The 14,154-nt window shown below is 40.8% G+C and overlaps 1 pseudogene; it reads left to right on the top strand.

Moving 5' to 3' along the window:
* Positions 1–1,078: 1,078 nt before the first annotated feature.
* LOC118836652 lies at positions 1,079–2,080 on the top strand (annotated as a pseudogene).
* The last annotated feature ends 12,074 nt before the right edge of the window (positions 2,081–14,154 follow it).

Raw genomic sequence — 14,154 nt, 5'->3', positions numbered from 1 at the left:
AAAACTGAGAGCTGGCCTTTTGAGGGGACTTGAAGTAAATAGAGATTTAGAGTTTACATCAGTGGTTGTGACACGACTATGGTGTGGTCAAGTTTTTTTTTTTTATCTTGCTAAAACCTCAGTTTCCTTATCTGTCAGATAGGGTTTTTAATACCTGCAACATCTTTATACACACAAGGTAATATCAAATATCCAGAGATTGGCAGTAAGTTACCTTGATGTACCATTTAGATCAAGTCCACTAAGAAGGAGAGCAGTTTCTTATTTCTGATCCATTATGTTGGTCTAGACTATCTTGACTAGGGAAAATGCTAGGGAGGTCCTGAGCTAGAAAGCCAAAGACACTGGAGTCATTCAGAACCGATTGCTTTCTTTAGTAAGACCTACCTATGCACTCAGTAGGCAGTCAGCCAACAAGATTTTCTTTGCATTTGCTTTGTGCCAAGTGAAGGGAACTTGGGTGAAGAATCAACCCAAGAAGACTGAAAAGTCAGACACCTCAGATTCTTCATTATGTCTCCCATTCTGCTGACTGTTATTCTGAATTTATTGAAACATTTCTCCATTATGTCTCTCAATTTTCCTCTTCTTCTGATGGAAGATAATCTAGTTCTAATCTATGCTGATAGTGTCTTCTACAATCCATTTATTTTCCTGCATTTGCTGCAAGACAAAAGCCTTTCTGGTAAGTATGGATCCCCTAGGTTTCGTAAGTCATATAGTATGCAATTTCTGTGGAAGCAAAAGTTTTAATCGTTCCTCACAGTTTGACAAGGCATTGCTCTCCAATAGGACAAGGGGATAAGGCCTTCAAACCAAAAGGATTAGGTACTAGAAGTATGAACTTCTATGGTCCTTGAACTGAGCTGCCAATCAAGGACAAAAACTTGAATATTTAGTGACTGGCCCACCTCCATATCCACCTGGTGTGGGTTTGACTGTAGATACTCAAAGACTGCCAAGTGAATCTGCTGCATGGTCTTTAGATGTGACCCTATCTCCTGCATAGTCCAGGAAGGAGGCAAATTCTGCTTTAGCTAGTGTGAGTGATATTTACCAACAAGCACCTGGGTTAGCTATGGCTTTGATGGAAGCTGGTGGCACCAAGAAAGCTGCAGTGATGGCCAGAAAGGCCCCTTTGATGTCTAAACCACGGTGGCATCCACTATGGAAACTACATAGTTATCAGTTATCACACAATCAGTGGTTTGTTACAGGTTCTGCTGATAGGACTATAAAGATCTGGGACCTGGCTAGTGGCAAATTAAAATTGTCATTGAACATATCAGTACTGTAAGAGGGGTAACAGTAAGTACAAGGGGTTCATACCTCTTCTCCTGTGGTGAAGATAAGCAAGTGAAGTGCTGGGATCTTGAATATAATGAGGTTTATTAGACACTATCATGGACGTCTAAGTGCAATCTATGGTTTGGATTTGCACCCAACAATTGATGTGCTGGCGACTTATAGCAGAGATTCAACTGCAAGGACACAAGCCAGGGTACACACATTGGTGGGACACACAAATGCAGCCAGTGAAGTGTCAAGCTGCAGAACCACAGGTCATTACAAGAAGCCATGACACAACCATAAGATTATGGGACTTAGTGGCTGGAAAAACACATTAATGTCATGTAAACAAATCACAAAAAATCCATGAGAACGGTGGTTTTGCATCCAACACATTACACATTTGCATCTGGTTCTCCAGATAATATTAAACAGGGGGAATTCCAGGATGGAAACTTCCTTCAAAACCTCTCTGGCCACGATGCTTTAATTACTACATTAGCTCTGAGTTCAGATGGAGCACTGGTGTCTGGAGCGGATGATGGCACTTTGGGACTGGAGAACTGGCTACAGTTTCGAAAGAGTGCATGCTGCTGTGCAGTCTGGATATTTGGACAGTGAATCAGGAATTTCTGCATGTGCTTTTGACAAGTCTGGAAGTCAATTACTCACTGTAGAAGTTGACAAAACCATCAAAGTACACAGAGAAGATGATTCAGCTTAGCTCAGGGATGACGAAACTCGTCCAGTCAGCTGGAAACCAGAAACGATCAAGAGAAGAAAATTTTAAGGTGGTAAAGTTTACATTATTAGGCCACTGTTTTATTTTGGCTTTTATAAGTTCATTCAGTCACATTATGCTCTATGTAGGACTATGAAGCAGAAACTCAGCAGAGGTTTATCACATTTTACAATAAACTTCCTTTATCTTTTTGAAGGGGGAAGGCAGGACAATTGGGGTTAAGTGACTTGCCTAAGGTCACACAGCTAGTAAGCGTGTCTGAGGTCGAATTTGAACTCAGGTCCTCCTGACTCCAGGACCAGTGCTCTCTACTCACCCTGCCACAGGCTTCACCCAAATTACTATAGAATAAATTAACCAGTTAGATCCCCCATTTCCCTTGGCCTGAGGGAGGGGAGGAGATATAAGTAGGAAAGGCTCCTGTTGTTTCCTATTGCCTCACAAACACAAAAATGCTACCCTAGACACCATCCGCCTAAAGTTTACAAGACAACCCTTTAGAGCAGGGGTTCTTAATCTTTTTTGTGTCATAGACCCCATTAGCAGTCTAGTGTAGCCTATGTTCTCAGGATGTTTTTAAATGTATAAAATAAATGAGATTAAAAAAGGAAATCAGTTATATTGAAATACGATGATCAATTTGTTTTAAAAGTTCACAGACTTCAGGTTAAGAATTCCTTCATTGTAGCATAACAAAGTGCTTGCTTGGGGGTGGGAAGTGGGAGGGAAAGGGCCTTGGAGGGATTTTTATGGAGAAAGGCTAGTAGTCTTTAAGAGCTATGTGGTCCCTAAGCAATTCATTTAACCATCCTCGGCCTGTTTTCTTCTGCATAAAATGGAGACAGTGGTATCTACTTCACAGGGTGGTTATTGTAGTATTTTACTGCCCATTTAATTTCATCTACATTTCTGAGAGGGCAGGGACCATGTATATTCCTTATTCAAGACAATATTTTAAGGCCTAGAGTATAGGGCCTGTATTCATATTTAGAGTTTGTCTCACTGGCAAATGTTGGAAGGAATTTCATGTGGAGCAATGAGCTATGACCTGCTTGTCATTGTAGCGCACTTGGCACTGAATGGCATAGGTGGGCTTAAGGGCCAGCACAAGAACTTCCTACCTTTGAGCTGCCAGCTCTCATACTTCTTAATCTACATAAGCCTTGGGAATGTTATAGAGGGGATTCCTCCTTCAGGTAAGGATTATGTTAGACTCTGAGGTTCCTTAGAGGAGGGAAGAAAACAGTGTTAGTAACAATCTGTACAAATGTAGCGCCCCCTCCGGGTCCACTCCTTGGACCTACATTCCCCCTCAAAAGCTGGGTGCCCAGAAGTCAACTGCTGCTCTTCCTCAGGGTTATAGCATCGCCACAGTTGTTAGGGAAATGAAGTATGATGGTCAAAAAAATGAGAATGTATAGTGATATCTTATAGATGAATTTCTGAAGTGAAAGTTCACCTTAAATTCTGCAAACATGTGAGGACTTAACAAGTATTTTTCCTACCTTCCTGGCTAGATCCCATTCTATACATGAGAAAACAGGTGCTCAGAAGGTGACTCAATAAGCATTTATTCAGTGAATATTACATCTGGAAGTGTGCTAGCCACTAGAGATGCAACAGGAAAAAATGAAGGAATCTTTGTTCTCAAGGTGCTTACATTGTCTCAGAGGAAATAATACAAATATCAAGAAATGTAGTCTTTTCTTCCATCTCCTGTACATTTTGGTTAGGATGGAACCCCAAAGCATAGCTGACTACTTCTCCATTTGAGGTCTGAAGGGTAATCCTGAGGGGTTGTGGCTTCTCATATTAAGTCTCATAAGCCCTGATTCTAGGTACTCCCCACTAATTTATCAATAATCCAGCTAGAGTTAGCTTTGACAAAGGAATACTTAATGAAGTAGTCTATGAGGAAGAGGTAGTGAGAAATTTTCTTCCTAAGCAAGAACACTCTCATACAGAAGATCCCTGGGGAAAGTGGATTCACACTTAGAGAGCACATGTAACTAGAGGGTAACTCACAGCTTGGGCTATTCCAAGTCTTTTTCTCCCTTTGTGGACTCCCTATGAAGTTCCCCTTGGGGGTGACTCTGCTGGGCTTGGAAGATCAGTGTCTTTGTAGTAACCTGAGGCTGCCATTTTTGAGTCTGACTAATTTCTTATCCTGTCTCTCAGCTTCCAGTGCAGACATTGCCAACAGCCTCTGGTGCTCTGGAGCCATGGCTACTGCCATGGAAAGGAAGTCCAGGACTTCTCTGATCAGGGTGGAGGAGGGGCTATAATTAGTTGTGGAGGGGGAGGAAGAAGGCTATTCCCCTGACCCTGACTAGATTGGCTTGCCACAGGGATGCTTTTGCTAGAACCTGCTGTTGTAATATATATAAGACCAGAGATATGTCTGATTATTCCAACCAATTCAAATGCATTTTTTTTGTGTGGCTGCCCTCTGATTATATTCAGTGATCAAGCACTTTATCCAAAATGACTGAGTCCATACCTAGTTTATAGCTTTGATTGATTGAATCGATTTAGAAGTCTTGGCCACCTGCCCCATATTAATTATTTCTCCTCAACTAAATGCAGAGGTTCTCTCCTTTCCCTGCAACCTCTTCCCTTGCCCCCCCCCCCCCACCCTCCACTGAGTCTTCCTGTATAAAAACTCTGGGCTTTCTCATGAGCTAGGGACTTTGCTTCTCCATTTGGATATGTGGGCATATCAACTCCAGGTCCAAGCTTTTAGTGTCAGACTGGGGGCTAGGGACAGCCTGGCAGAAAGTGGCAATTCCCAGAAGCAGCAAAATGGGCCCTGGGCCCTGATTGCTGAACACCAAATAAGACCAGAGAGAACGCTGGTATGTATTTTACTCTTATGTCTGTGATTACTACCTGCCAGGAACTACCAACATCACAACCTGTAAGTTAATGGAACCACGAGAGCAGTTACCCCTGAGCTGGCTTATTTTTCCCTTCCCAGGATGGTACCATGTCCTGGGTCAGTGCCAATCCAATGGCTGAATCATTCCAATGAATTATTGACTAGCTTCTGAGGACATCTCAAGTAAAGATCATTTCTCTCAGACAATTCCTCACTAATGTGATCTCTGTGGCTTAGAGCCTGTGGACCAGGTCCTTAGTGGAGCCAACTTGTTTGTTGTGGAATAAATTACTACCTTTTGTTATTGGCAGGGATGTTCTATTTGTCTCAGAGCTTTCCCTGGTGACAATCTGTAGTATCTCCTTTTACTTGAACAGTCAAAGCATTTAGTTTGGCCTGTACAATTTTGCCCTTGATATCTTGCCTTCTAAAGTTCAGTTGACTCCACCATATGTCTTTTTAAAATTTTCTTAGTAGAGACTTGGGTTCCCCCATCTTTTTTTTTTTTTTTTGTAGCACCTGTAGGGATTGGAATATCCCAATTCTTGTGTTGTAAACATCTGAGATACTCTTATTCTTTTGACATTATATAGAATTTCCCCTGTGTCCATTACAGAGAGCCATCTTTTATAACAAAGAGATTTATAAATGAAAAAGTAAAAGAGGAAGAGGATGCTCTTAGTTTTGATATTTGCCCATTCAATTGATTCAAACCCCAGATCTATCTTGGAAAGCAGCATAATATTGTGGAGGAGTTGAAAGATCCAGGCTGCAAGGTGCCTGGCACATAGTAAGCTTGTTAATAAATGCTTGTTGACTCATTGATTAGTTAGTGTAGTAACTAGTATTCATTGAGTCCTCTTTGCTTCCATTTTTTTCCTTTGTGTGATGGACTGACATCTTTATTGTTTCCTGTACGGGGCTGCTGTGAGTTGTCAGTCAACACTGATGAAGCACCTACTATGTGACAAGTACTGTGCTAAGCTCCAGAAAGGGCTTCCCAAATCTTCAGATGCTAGAGAAATGTGAGCTGTGACCAAACTGAGTTGTCATGAGGACTGCATGAGATGTTGGATGTAAAATGCCTCACAAACAGGTGGTAAGCATGTTGGCTAGACGTTGAACCCATACTGTTTAAAATATAAACAGGATGCAGTCTGGGCAAGTCCTTATCCTGAGGGAAAGAGCCCTTGTTCTTGTACCCCTCCATTAGAGTTTAGGGTGGCCCAGCTCACGAAAGAGAAAAACCAATCAGAAAATTCTGGATGGAGATGGATTCCCCTGTCCAGATTGCTGGAGATGGTTGAGTGGGTCATAATGAAGCCTCGTTGTCAGGAGGAGGAGCTGAAGACTCTAACCCATCTCCTAATGAAATGTCCACCAATCAGGATCAGTTTTTACTTGTCAGGGGCATTCCCTTTTAGGAAGATATTTAAGGCTCTCAGAGTCTTAATTGGGGAGGGGGGTGTTTTTGGTTACTCAGAGAAAATATTGATTGTCAATATATTGATCGCCAGCTAGCTGAATCAACGAATTGATTAATTAGCCAGAAACTCTGCCTCTCAGGCATTTTTATTCATCACATGAGTTGATTTCTTAATTTGAGGTTTTGCAAAAGCTCTGATGTTTATATGATTAACTCTATAAGGTTATATTAATAACTAATTATTACTTTGTGAACCTTTCTTTCCTCTTATTTTTGTTGGAACTCATCTCCCAGAAAAGACATTTAGCCTCTGAAAGGCATGGCCCAGTGATAAGATTTGTTCCTACCTCCCAAAGCACATGCTCTTTAACTAGGTGGAAGGGATCCCACCCAACTGGGAAACCTAATTTCTGCTTAGAGTATAAATGGAATCCAGTCTGGGCCTGCCTTTGCCTGGAGGAGGAATGGCCTATCCTTGGTCCCCTCCATTAGAGTTTAGGGCAACTCAGCTCAAGGAGAAAACTAGCCAGAGAGGTGTAGATGAAGATGGCTTCCTCTGCCCAGATATCTTGAGGCTGCTGAGTCTCATGATCAAGCCATGTTCTCAGCAGGAGCAGCTGAAGACTTTTAGCCCAGCTCATCAAATGTTCACCAATCAGGGTTGATTTTCAAATGCCAGGGGAGCCTACCTTTTAAGAAGAGATTTAAGGCATTTCTGGGTCTTCCTTTGCATTTTTGATTACTGAAACCACTGATCTTCAATTTATTTATTGCTGGTTAGCCAAAAGAAATTGACTATTACCCAGAAACTCTTGTCTCTCAGGGTTTTCATTTGTCACAATATTTATATAGGCTAAGGAGATAGATGGGGGTAAATTTGCATGACATAAAAATCATTTTATGTAGATGTCTGCAGAATGGTCCATTTACATAAAGTGAAAACTTTACACAGAATTGGCTCAGATTCAAATTGCCTGGATACTTTAAACATTAGACACAGAAAACAATACAACACTATTTACAAAGATTGATATCTTTTGTTTTTTCCATTACCAGTGTTTTCTCAATATTTCTCCCCTTTGTCATTGTTGGCAGTATCCTAATCTTGGACATCACCATTGTCATTTGTATTACAGCATTGTTATCAGTGCTATCACTATCACTGACATTGGTATTAATTATATTTTCAGTATTACTCTATTTGTGGTATTACTTTATTCGTGAAATCAGCCTCAGTATCATCAGTATTACCATCACTTTCAAGAATATCATCATCATAACGGTCATTACTATCCCCACATTTCTTTTAAAATAATCGTTATGGCTATTACCATTACTGGGGTCATTGTTTTTATTCTTCTCGCTGTTTCTTTCATCATTACTTTTATCAAAAAGGCTCTCACCATTCCCATTTTTGTCTTCACCATTGTCATCAGTCACGTCCCCAACACTGTTGCAGGTAATATCACGGTTCTCATTGTCAACATCGCTATCATGACTGTTGGAACTTTTGTCACCATTATCTTCATGATTGTCAGTATCCTTGCTGCCGTCACCATAATGGATGTCATTATTAGTGTTAGGACCCTTCTCATCTTGGCCATAACAATCAACAGGTCCTTCGGTGTTGTCATCATGGTTATCACCATCACCATAATTATCACTATAGCTATTACCATTTTGATTATTCTTATCCTGGAATTTACAATTTTCTAGGATGTCATCAGCATCCTTATATTGGTTGTCATCACTGTCAGAGATGGTTTCATCATTGATTTTACCATCACTATCATCACTGCTCTTGTCTTCACTTTCATCATCTTTAGCAGTCTGGGATGCGGATGGGAACGTGGAACACGCAAAGGAGTCTTTAACTTCTTCAAATTGTCCTTGGATAATTTGGGCTGGGAGAGGAAGCTCAAAGAATTCTTCATCAGAACTATCTTGATATTCATTGCTGTTGGTGTCACTTGAACATGACATGGCTAGATCTTGGGCCAGAAGGAAGCCTGAAGGTGTCGATTCATTATATTTACTTTGGCTTCTTGATTTACTCTCTGTCTGCAGTTCTTTCTCTCCCATTTCCAACGTGTGCTTGCTTCTTTCTACAGATTCTCCAGGTGTTAGCTTCAACATAGTTTCCAGGTTGAGAAAGTGGAGGTAACCACTATGTGTTCTTTTTTTTTTTTTTTTCTAGGAACTGGACTGTGAAAGGGAAGAAACAGAGAGTGGATAATCTCAGGAAAAGAGAGGTAACTGGTCTTAAAATTTCATTAAAACTCTGTGTGTCAAATATCATGGCATAAAGGAGGTAAATATAATTATCATTGCTTTTGAATTACTTTCAAGGTCTTTAATTTAAAAAGCTCTTCATTTAATATTGCTTCATAGCCTCTAGACTGCAACACTGGGGAAGATATCACATCTGTGATGGAGAAAAGCCTTCTGCTTGGCTACAAGGAGGCCTATTACAGGAGTTTGGGGAGAGTTCTAAGAAGTGAATGAGCAGAGACTGCCAGCTCAGTTCAAGGACATTAGAAGTTCAAATACATTTAGTACTTAATCCTTTAGGTTTGAATGCCTTTCCCCCTTGTCCAATGGCAAATCATGCCTTGTCAGACCCAGTCTTTGGGTTTCTCTCACCAGGGCTTCCCATTTTACTCCTATTCTTGTATGGCTCAATGAAGCTGGAGAAAGTCACAAAACTGATTTCATTGAGTTCATTATAACTTGGTGTTACATAATCTCAACTTGTCCTTCCTGGAGAAAGGCAATCCTTTTAAATCTCCATAATCTATTTAGGTTCCTACTAACCACAGTGGCAATTACAAACATTTTTATTCACTTCCAAGCCTCCCACATATACCCCTTTTCTCTATCCCCTAAGTTGAGGATTTTATCTCATACTTAACTGAAAAATAATTATAGTCATTGAACAGGTCTCTCTCCTTATCTATCCGTTAGATGTTTCCTCCCATTATCTCCTTCACCTGGTATCTATCAAGAGGTGACCATTCTTCTGGCCAAGGGAAATCCTTCTGTTTTCATATTTGATGCCAAGATGACTCTGCTTCTAGAATAGATTGTCCATTCTATTATTTCCACTCTCTCTAATAATCTTTAGCTTCTGCCTATCTACTGAGTCCCTGCATTGTATCTATAAACTAACTCATGAATCCCCCATTCTAAAACAAAACAAAACAAAACAAACTTGCTTGCTGCTCTGAAGGTTGTAATATTTTCTCCTAGTTCTGCTTTGACTGTTTGACTTCTCTTTCTCAGTCTCCTTGGCTGGTTATTCATCCACGTCCCCTGAACTTAGCAAAATGCCTCCCCCTAGCCCACAGTAAGTGTTTTATAAATGTTTGTTAATTGACTGCCTGAGTCCACAGGTTAATGCTAGTAAGGAAAGCAATCAGTGCTGGATCACTACAATGTCTTTTTGTTTCTAGCTCAGGACTTCTCCAAGAATTGAGTTACACGCATACTCCTCAGTCAAGAGAGCCCAGACCAACATAACCAAGAACTAGAAACAAGCCACTGCTCCCCTTCTGAGTGGGCCTAATCTAAATGGTATCATCAGGTTAATCTCACAACCTACTTATTACTAGTCTTTGGATATTTGATATTAACAGACTGTGTGAGTAAAAATATTGAAGGCATTAAAATCCTATTTTATAGACAGGGAAACTGAAGTTTGGGCAAGATAAGAAACTTGGAACTATGACCATGTCATAAACAATGATATAAACCGTAAATCTGGGGTAGTTAGGTGGCACAGTGAGTAGAACACTCGCCCTGGAGTCAGGAGGATCTGAGTTCATATCTGGCCTCAGACACTTGGCACACTTACTAGCTGTGTGACCTTGGGCAAGTCACTTAACCCCTTTCTCCCTCCTTGCCTTTCCTTTCCCCCTTCGAAAGAAAACAAACAAAAAAACCCAACAAAACCCTAAATTCCTATTGATTCCAAGTCCCCTCAAAAAGCCAGCTCAGTTTTCACTTATCTGGAAGAAAAACGCATTTCCCCAGGAGAAAACTTACCTTGGATGTACTGCTAGGAGATTTCTCGGTCAGGAACGCAGTTGCGGCTGGAATCTAGACTCTAAGCAGAGACTTCTCAAACTGAGCCAGTGCTGGCCTTTTATTCCTTTTCCTCCTACACTTCTTTCCCCCTTTGCCATTTACATAAAGAAGGTGTGACTTACAACCTCATAAGGAGTGGTCCAGTAGAAAAATCCCTTTGTTCCACCTCAGTGATCACCACCCCTCAGTTCCCTCTTAGCTCTCTGCTTATCTTGTCATTTAATTAACTTTTAACTCTGAAGCTCTTTTGAGTGTATCACTCCTCAGAAACAATGAAGAGGGGGTTTACCCATTAGATGAATTAATCACACCAGTCTCCTAAGCACCTAAGGTACTTAGACAAAGAAAGACTCCAATATTTTTTGCATTGAACAGAGTTTTTTTTGCCAAATAAGTATATATGTTACTGAAGGGCTGACAAAGGAATCCCCAGTGTATGAGTAAGCCAACCAAGGTCGAAGCTCCAGTTTTTTCTGATCTTAAGATTAGACAACTATTATTAACTAGGAGAGAATCAAAGCCCCATGCAGGCCTGCCTTGGCATAAAGAACCAACTAACTGCTGGAGGGACCATCAGATGGAAAAAACAAATGATACTAATAAAAGTTTACTTTAGAAGAGAGTACTACTCTTGGAAATTGTGTGGGAGGTCAGCAGTTGTTATACAATATACATCTTTTCAGACTTTTTCAATTTATTAATCCACTGAAATGACTTTCTGTTTCTAAAAAATACTATTTGTCATATAGGATAACTTTGTGAGGGAGAGGGGCAAAGATACTTGGAATAATTGTGCAAGATGGACAAATGCTGGCAGTGCCCTTGTTTAGTAACAAGGTGAAGTGGTCAGACCTACACTGTATTGATGCCAGAGGTAACAGACAAGTGCTGGAGTTGACTGAAGAGGGAAATGACAAGATCAGACCCATGCTTTAGTAATGTCACTTTTGTAGTAGTATGGTAGATGGAGAGGGAGGAGATTTGAGATGAGTTGCTGATGAATTAGGGGGCTAATATAACAGTGCAGGAGAGAGGAGTGTACTCTTAGATCCAGTGATACTGACCTAGTTTTTTCTATGAATAAAACCCTCCATCTCTAGGCTCTTGGCATTTTCTCTGGCTGTCCCCTATGCCTTTTACTCTTCTTTCATCATCTCCTCCTAATGGTTTTTCTATCTTGCTTTAAGTCTCAACTAAAATACCATCTTTTACACTAAAGTTTTCTTGACACCCCTTAATGCTGTTCCTTCCCTTTCTTAATTATTTTCTATTTAGCTTGTATGTAGCTCATTTGTACATATTGGTTTGATAATTTCGCCAACTAGATTGTGAGTTCTGTGAGGGAAAGGACTGTCTTTTGCCTCTTTTTGTTGGGTCTTTAGTGCTTAGCATAGTGCCTGATATATATTAGACAATAAATGTTTATTGATTGATTAATAAATATTCATATATATACACACACACATATATATACACACTTAAACATGGACATGCAGTACATACACACACACATATAAAACCCTGACATACAAGAAAATATACATTTATACTCACATTTCTATATATATCTTCACTCATGGGCTTCCAGAAAGCTATCCCAGATTCCAGGTAATTTCTGGTACATACTATGTGGCAAACTATAGTTCTTGACTCCTCCATCATTAGTGTGTTTACTTTTGCTAATCATCAAAATCATAGTTAGTTTAAATCTAAATCACTCCAAGAAGTAATGTAGAGCAGATGTGTCAAAAATGTGGCCCTCAGACTCCTTCCATGCACCCCACAACACTCCTGAGTACAACTTGAAACAGATTAAAATGGTATTGGGAAATGTTCAAGTCAATCAATTAAAATAGAATAAAATATGCACAACATTATATTTTAAAATTAAGTCGTAGCGATCCTTATGTATGGATTAGTAGACCCCATTTCTATTTGTCTTTAACAGCACTGATGGAGAGGAACTCATTCTCCTCCAAATATAAACCCCCATTCAGAAGAGTAGAAATGCGTAAGAATTATTAGTGGGATATATACACACTTTATCAGAGCACATGTTTTGAGGGGTAGTTAACTTTACCAATGATGACACCTGCTGGTGTCATCTGGAAGAGTCATTCATTGATCCAGCACTACCCTCTGTCAAATCGTGTCCCTGTTGGCGGCCATGTCCCCAGGGTACCTTAGTGAGTGGCATGATACCACTTTAGCTAGTCTTCAACCCTCCAGCTCTCTTTCAGGGTGCGTAAGATAGTTTGGCCCCCTAATACAGCCTCTAGGTGGCGCAGTGGATAAGGAACCAGGAGAGAAGAGAGTCACTAGATGGAAGAGATCCTGGGAACCCTGGCAGTCTTTCCCCAGTACCACCCTGATAGTGTCAAAGGCAGGACTGAAGCCAGATCTCTCCTGACTCCATGTCCGGTGCTGCCTTTCTAGTGCTCCTTTTCTCTTCTATTACTCCTCTATCTTTTTGCTTTTCTGTGTCTCCCCGCCCCAAAAAAACCCAATAATAACAGCAAACAATAGGATAAAATTGAAAGCACACCCAATGAAACAGTAAACACAAAAATACTAACAAGAACATGAGGCAGTACACGGAAGCAATCTTTGTCTATCATGCAAAAATATTGTCAGTCTGGTTAGAAGCAGTTTATGTCACTCTTCTCTTGACATAGCAGTCATTATAATGAAGTCAGGTTCTGAAACTCCCTGGGGAATTGGGGGAGGGGGTCAGGGGAAGAGGAGGAGCAACTAGACACTGGTTTGGCTTCAAGATCAGCTCTGCCTTCCTTCTCATACAAAGCCCTGTGGATAATAGAGACTTTAACTAATAGACTAATACACTAACTCCCTGAAGGGAAGAGGCCACCAAGAATTTTCCAGGGGGATGCAGAGTGCCTGCCACTTCATCCCCTGAATTAAGAGTTCTTCCATGCAAAAACCTGAGATATGATGGAAGCAGATTCAGTCAGTCCCATATGGGACCCAGGCACTAATTTCCATCTTTCCACAGGTCCTGACAACTTTCCCCCCAATCTGGATATAAATAGATTTATTATAGATAAATGGATATACACACATATGAGAAATCAGCATAAAGATTATCAAATGCATAGGAGCTGTTGAGATCTTTGAGAGAATGAGTGTATAGAGAGAAGGCACGTGAGAAAACCTGAGGGCACACTGACATTTAATAGGAGTCAGAAGGATATTTATCCGTTAAAGACTGAAGAGCAGTCTGAGGAGCAGGAGGAAAACCCAAGAGAAAGCAGTGTTTCAGAAGCAAGGGGGAGAGAGATTATCTAGAAGGGAAATGGTAGTTGGAAGTGTCAGAAACTTCCAGCAAAAGGCCTACCTTGATTCAATCCTAGCTTCATACCTTCCAAAGAAGAAGGGCAAACACACACACACACACACACACACACACACACACACACATATACCAGGAGGACCAATGTAGTAAAAGCTATCCTATGTCTGATTGCCCCCAGGAGAGGGCTAATGGGTCCTGTGGTTGTGCCATTGGCAAAGAGGGTTCAAGCTACCACTTGTCATTCAGGGATTCTGTCATATGTCAATCATGAGATCTGTGCCCAAGGGCTGGACCCCTCCTGTGACTTTTGTTACTCTCAGAAGCCCACCCATGATTCTAATTGGCAGTGGGATTTCCTCCCTGAGACAAGGCTATCAGTCTATCCTGGACACTCCCACAAAGATAGCTCCCTTGGGTTT

The sequence above is a fragment of the Trichosurus vulpecula genome, chromosome 2 (genome assembly GCF_011100635.1).
Source record: "Trichosurus vulpecula isolate mTriVul1 chromosome 2, mTriVul1.pri, whole genome shotgun sequence".
Taxonomy (NCBI): domain Eukaryota; kingdom Metazoa; phylum Chordata; class Mammalia; order Diprotodontia; family Phalangeridae; genus Trichosurus; species Trichosurus vulpecula.
This window is presented reverse-complemented; position numbering and strand designations above follow the sequence as displayed.